Consider the following 6112-nt stretch of genomic DNA (forward strand, 5'->3'; position numbering starts at 1 on the left):
GCTGTGTTACTCAGGCTGGTCTCAAACTCTTGGGCTCAAGCAATCCTCCCGCCTCAGCCTCTTGAGTAGCTGGGACAACAGACACACACCACCGCAGCCAGCTCATTCAACAAATATTTACTGGTTATCTATCACTTGTCAGGCACATAGCAGGGTTAGGGTGTCCACAGGCATGATTGTGTTTCATTGGCAGATCCTTTATAAACTGCACGTCACCAGCCCTGTCTGCTTGTTTAGCTTTAAAGCTTGCTTTTAGGAGATAGAAAGTCCACTGGTTAATCACAGTGGCCATGGCTGGCATCTGATTTAGGAAAAAACAAGGTCAGGGTCAATTATGCTACAAAGGATCTCCCTCCACGTACTGAAAAGATGTAAAAAGCTGTAGAAGTGGCAAGAGTATCAGATGATACCTCATAACTAATGTTTATTGAAAATTAACTTTCTATGTGCCAGCTATTCTTCTAGATGCTTTTCCTGTATTAACTCACTGAGCTCTCACAATAGCTCTGTGAGAAAGACACTACTATTGCCCCCATTTCACAGATAAGGAAGTCAATGTACAGAGATAGCAAGTAAAACATTAAAATTGTCACACAGAGTCACACAGCTAGTAAATAGGATGACCAGGGTTTGAACCCAGATAGTGTCTAATCCAGAACCCTCAGCTTTAACCACTTTTCTGCCTTTTGGAAAAAGGATTGATAAAATGTTCCTTTGCTCTAAAATCTCCATTGAAATTCAACTATTTATAGAAGTGTCACTGAGTTTTATAGCTAGAAGAGACTACAGTATTCAGTTGGTTCAATTCTTATCCGAATGGACAACATCTTGGACAACTAGTCTTGAACACTTCCGGTGATGAGGAACTCATTACAGCCAGAAGCAGTCACCATGTGACAGTTCTCATTGCTAACAAAAACAGTCAAATGTTGATTGCCTTCCATGTGCCAGGCAATTTGCTAGAGCATGGGGGGAAAATTCTTTAATAGGTTGAGGCCAAATCCGCATCCCTGGGATGTCCTCCCATTGAGTCTATGTTCTATGCTTTGGAACAACACAGAATGTGTCTGTGGTTACCTGCATTTTATGACAGACTTTCATAAATTTAAAGACAGCTACAAAGTTCCCTTTAAACTTTCTTCTTCCTTGTTTATTCAGTCTGTTCTCATATCACAATCCCTAGGTGAGATTCATTTTTCTAATTAACAAGCTTCTGTTTTAAAATGCAAATGTGGGAGGGCAGCATATTAAGCTTTATCTGATGCTTCTCTCCCATTGCACTATCTTGAGGGAAAGGGAGTTTCGATTTAGGGAAAGGAGTGGGGAGGGTTCTGAGAACAGATGCAATTGGAAGTACGGTTCAAGTGCTGGCCCCAGGCTTGGACAGGATGTTGATGTAGGAGCTCTGGGTAGGCAAAAAGCAGCATAGAAATCCAAACTCCTGTGGCCAGGTGCAGTGGCTCACAGCTGTAATCCCAGCACTTTTGGTGGGCAGATAGCTTGAGCCCAGGAGTTCAAGACCAGCCTGGGCAACGTGGCAAAACCCCATCTCTACAAAAAACACAAAAATTAGCCAAGCATAGTAGCACATGTGTGTAGTCCCAGCTACTTAGGAGGAGGCAGAGGTGAGAGAATTGCTTGAGCCTGGGAAGTTGAGGCTGCAGTGAGCCGAGATTGTTCCACTGCACTCCAGCGTGGGTGATACAATGAAACCTTGTCAAAAAGAGAAGGGAAGGGAAGGGAAGGGGAGGGGAGGGTAGGGGAGGGGAGGGGAGGGGAGGGGAGGGGAGGGGAGGGGAGGGGAGGGGAGGGAAAGGGAAGGGAAGGGAAAGGGAAAGGGAAAGGGAAGGGAAGGGAAGGGAAGAAGGGAAGAAGAGAAGGGAAGAAGGGAAGGGAGGGGAAGAAGGGAAGGGAAGAAGGGAAGGGAAGAAGGGAAGGGAAGAAGGGAAGGGAAGAAGGGAAGGGAAGAAGGGAAGGGAAGAAGGGAAGGGAAGAAAGGAAGGGAGGAAGGGAAGAAGGGAACGGAAGAAGAGAAGGGAAGAAGGGAAGAGAAAAAGGGAAGGGAAGGGAAGGGAAGGGAAGGGAAGGGGAAGAGAGAAGGAATCCTAAGTTCCTGGAGACAAAGTGGACACACTAAGAGTTAAAAAGCAGCCATCACGATGAACATCTGTTGAGTAGTGACTATATGTGTGCAGGGCAGTTTACTTGAATCCGCTTGCTTAAATCTCACAAAAATATGAAATAGGTGTAATTATTATTCAGATTTTATAGATGGAATAAGCTGGGGGCTAGAGAGATGAAATATCTTATCTAGAAAATGAGAGGTTTTGAATCTAGCAGCCTAGGCTTTTTCTTCACTACCTTGCTAAAAGGAAGATGAAAAACTAACTTTGCTTGCTTACCCTAGAGCCAATTAGTGATTACCCATATGGAACCTAGATGCTCCAGACTTCACCAGCCTTCAGGAGTCCTGAAATACCCAAACAACAACCCCTTAAAATCCAATCTTATACCAGGTTTCTAAGTGTCTGAGACCCCAAGGAATGCTCCACTAGTGCCCCATAGATGTTTCTGGCTATCTCAAGCAGCCTGCCTCTCCACTCCTGCCATGGAAAAACCCATGTACTGCTGAACCTCATGGCACAGGTAAGTACAGACTAAAATGTTTAATGAGCCTGGGCATGGTGGCTCACATCTGTAATCCCAGCACTCTGGGAGGCTGAGGCGGGCAAACTGCTTGAGCCCAAGAGTTTGAGACCAGCCTGGGCAACATGGCAAAACCTCATCTCTACTAAAAAATACAAAAATTATCTGGGCATGGTGGCATGTACCTGTAGTTCTAGCTACTTGGGAGGCTGAGGTGGGAGGATCACTTGAACCTGGGAGGTCAAGGCTGTAGTAAGCCATGATTGCACCGCTATACTCCAGCCTGGGTGGCAGAGTGAGACCATCTCAAAATAAAATAAAATAAAAGTTTAATGAAACTTTACTACTAAAGGCTCTGGGATAACATGATGGAATTATAACACAGGAAAAAGCCCTGAAGCTGAGTAAATCAGTCTATTACCAGAAACGCTGGCTAATCCCTTTCTCAACATCCTCTTTTGAGCAAATCTCATGTGCAACTTCCAGCCAGGTTGCAAAGGAATAGTTTACACATAGCCAGTGGTACCTGTGAGCCACCACCTACTATAAGACTGAGTTTGCTCCTCCCAGACGGCAAAACTCTAATTGCAGAGATATTGTGCACCCAAGGGGATATTATATGAGCAGATTAGCTCCTTAGGACCTCAAGTCTTGCCATTTCTAAATAGGAATTTGAGTTTACCAATGGATAACCCAAGGGCCCATTAATAAAAGCTTTTTTCTTTTTAACCAAGACAATGGTGTCCTCCTTCTCTATCAAAACTGGAAATCATACATCAAGTCTCAGCCATGACCTCAGTACACAAATCACACAGTCACACTGAAAATGTTACCTTTTTTTCCTTTAAACAACTAAAAATGTCTAAAGGGGATACATTTAGGCATTTTCTCACTTGTACAGAATCTAGAATCCTACATCGTAGCAGACTTTGACTCAACTTTGCATGCATAGTGTGTTCAGTTTCATTTTATTATTTGGGACCTCTTTCTAAATGATGATTATAACTGAGAATTATTTTATTATAATATTCTGTGGAAGTCCCTAAATATCCAATACTGTTGGGTTTGAAACCATAAATTGACAATTTTAAGATACATTAAAGTTGGCTTTAATGGTTAATGGAATTGTAAGAACACACACACAACTCTGAACTCATGTGAATGCAACTTTGATGCTGATGAACATTTCCAGCCTCTTCCTGGAAGAGGTGAGCTGGAGAATGAAAAGACCCAGACAGCAGAGGGACCTGCAAGAGGGGAAATGAAGGTGTGGTTTCGGTGCCTGGCTTCAAAGGCTGGCGGCAATCATGAACCTAACCCATGTCTTTCCAGCTAGACCAAATTTCTGTAAAGACAGAAAAACCCCAAACAGCCAAATTCAAATTTCCCCTACATAGCTTTTTATTTAATAATGTCTCAGTTTCCAACTATCATCATCTAATCTTTGTGATCACACTGATGAACCAAGCACAGTCAGGGTGAGGGAATGGCTGGTCTAGAACAGCTCAGGCATCCCAGCATGGGGCCTGTTTTCATTCTTTTCACTAAAGTGTCAGCTCCTTGATGCACTTGTGTTTATTCATCCCATTACAATTAAGAACCAAAATGAATAGAGAAAAGATTTCTTTCCTTCTAATAAATCATTCAGTAGATAGAACTGAATATACTCCAATATTGATAGCTGGTTGCATATTTGAGCTCTGCTGTGTAAAATCAGATAGTTCACATTTTCACATTTTCACGGTTCTCAGATTCTCCTGATAACAGATCTCCTTCCCTGTGTGCCCAGCCAAGGGCACAGGCCCAGAAACGTCTCTGTTGTCTCACATACACACTGCCTCAGAAACACACAGTCCTCCTACTGGCAGTGATAGAGACTGTTCAGATGGGGAAAGAGGTGTTAATAGAGATAATAAAATCACTATAGAAATTTTCTAGATAGATTCAGATTTGAGACTTTGACTTAAAGGATCTGTCAGCCTTAGGCTAAGTTTATGATAATCACAAATACAGATTATGAGCTCAATTCCCCTTGAAGCAAAATAGTTCCCTTTGAAATCCAGATTAACTAATTACTCAGTAGTGCTAATTTGCTTTGAGAGTCATTTATAGAGTTTTTGTGAAGCTCCTCTGTGTTCAAATACCTGCAGTGAAGACAAGCTCACTAACTCACAAGGTAGCCCATTTCAAAATTTTGACAATTGACAATTGTAGAGTTAAAAAGCTCCTCCTGGGCTGGGTGTGGTGGCTCATGCCTGTAATCCTAGCACTTTGGGAGGCTGAGATGTCTGGATTACTTGAAGTCAGGAGTTCGAGACCAGCCTGGACAACATGGCGAAACCCCATCTCTACAAAAGACACAAAAATTAGCCAGGCATGGTGGCACATGCTTGTAGTCCCAGCCAGTCCAGAGGCTGAGGTGGGAGGATCACTTGAGCCTGGGAGGTCAATGTTGCTGTGAGCTGAGATCATGCTGAAAAAAAAAAAAAGCGGCCGGGCACGGTGGCTCACGCTTGTAATCCCAGCACTTTGGGAGGCCGAGGCAGGCGGATCACGAGGTCAGGAGATCGAGACCACAGTGAAACCCCGTCTCTACTAAAAATACAAAAAATTAGCCGGGCGTGGTGGCGGGCGCCTGTAGTCCCAGCTACTCGGAGAGGCTGAGGCAGGAGAATGGCGTGAACCTGGGAGGCGGAGCTTGCAGTGAGCCGAGACTGCGCCACTGCACTCCAGCCTGGGCGACAGAGCGAGACTCCGTCTCAAAAAAAAAAAAAAAAAAAAAAAAAAAAAAAAAAAAAAAAAAAAGCTCCTCCTTATAAATTGATCTCCTATAGCCTTTACCAACTTGCTGTTAGACCTTCTCTCTGGAGAGACACAAACCTAATTCCTCTACTAGACAGCTAATCTCTTTATGTGATTCTCTTCAAAGAAATTATAGTGACTCAGTCTACAATTCTATCAAGGATATAAGTCCAATATCTTTCCCCTCCTTCTTTCAGTGGCAGAGCAGGCTTTCATGAGTCCACTTAATATGCTAAAAGAAGGGGAAATGCTCCTCCTTGCCTGCAGGCCCCAGTGCTATAGCCCAATTTAAGACCCCAGTTTGGTAGGCTGCCCTAGATAGTCAAGAATGGCTGAGAGTCTGGCAAGGGGCAGTGCTGAACAGGGAGGCTCCCTGGGGATTTTCCTACAGAGATTCACTTTAGTCTGGGTCAGAAGTCGCTGGTTCTCCATTTTGTGTGTGTGTGTGTGTGTGTGTGTGTGTGTGTGTGTGTGTTAGAATCTGGAGAGTTTTCCACAGTGCCTGAACCTAGTAGAAATGAGGCAGGCCTAGTAATCCATATTTTAACAAGCACTCCAGTTATTGATGTTCTCACTACACTTTACATTTGGAGAGATACTGATGTTAGCAAAGAAACTTTTCCTTTCTGTGTGAAAAAAGACGAGCAAAAAAAAAAAAAAAGTC

The sequence above is a fragment of the Symphalangus syndactylus genome, chromosome 18 (assembly GCF_028878055.3).
Source record: "Symphalangus syndactylus isolate Jambi chromosome 18, NHGRI_mSymSyn1-v2.1_pri, whole genome shotgun sequence".
Lineage (NCBI taxonomy): Eukaryota > Metazoa > Chordata > Mammalia > Primates > Hylobatidae > Symphalangus > Symphalangus syndactylus.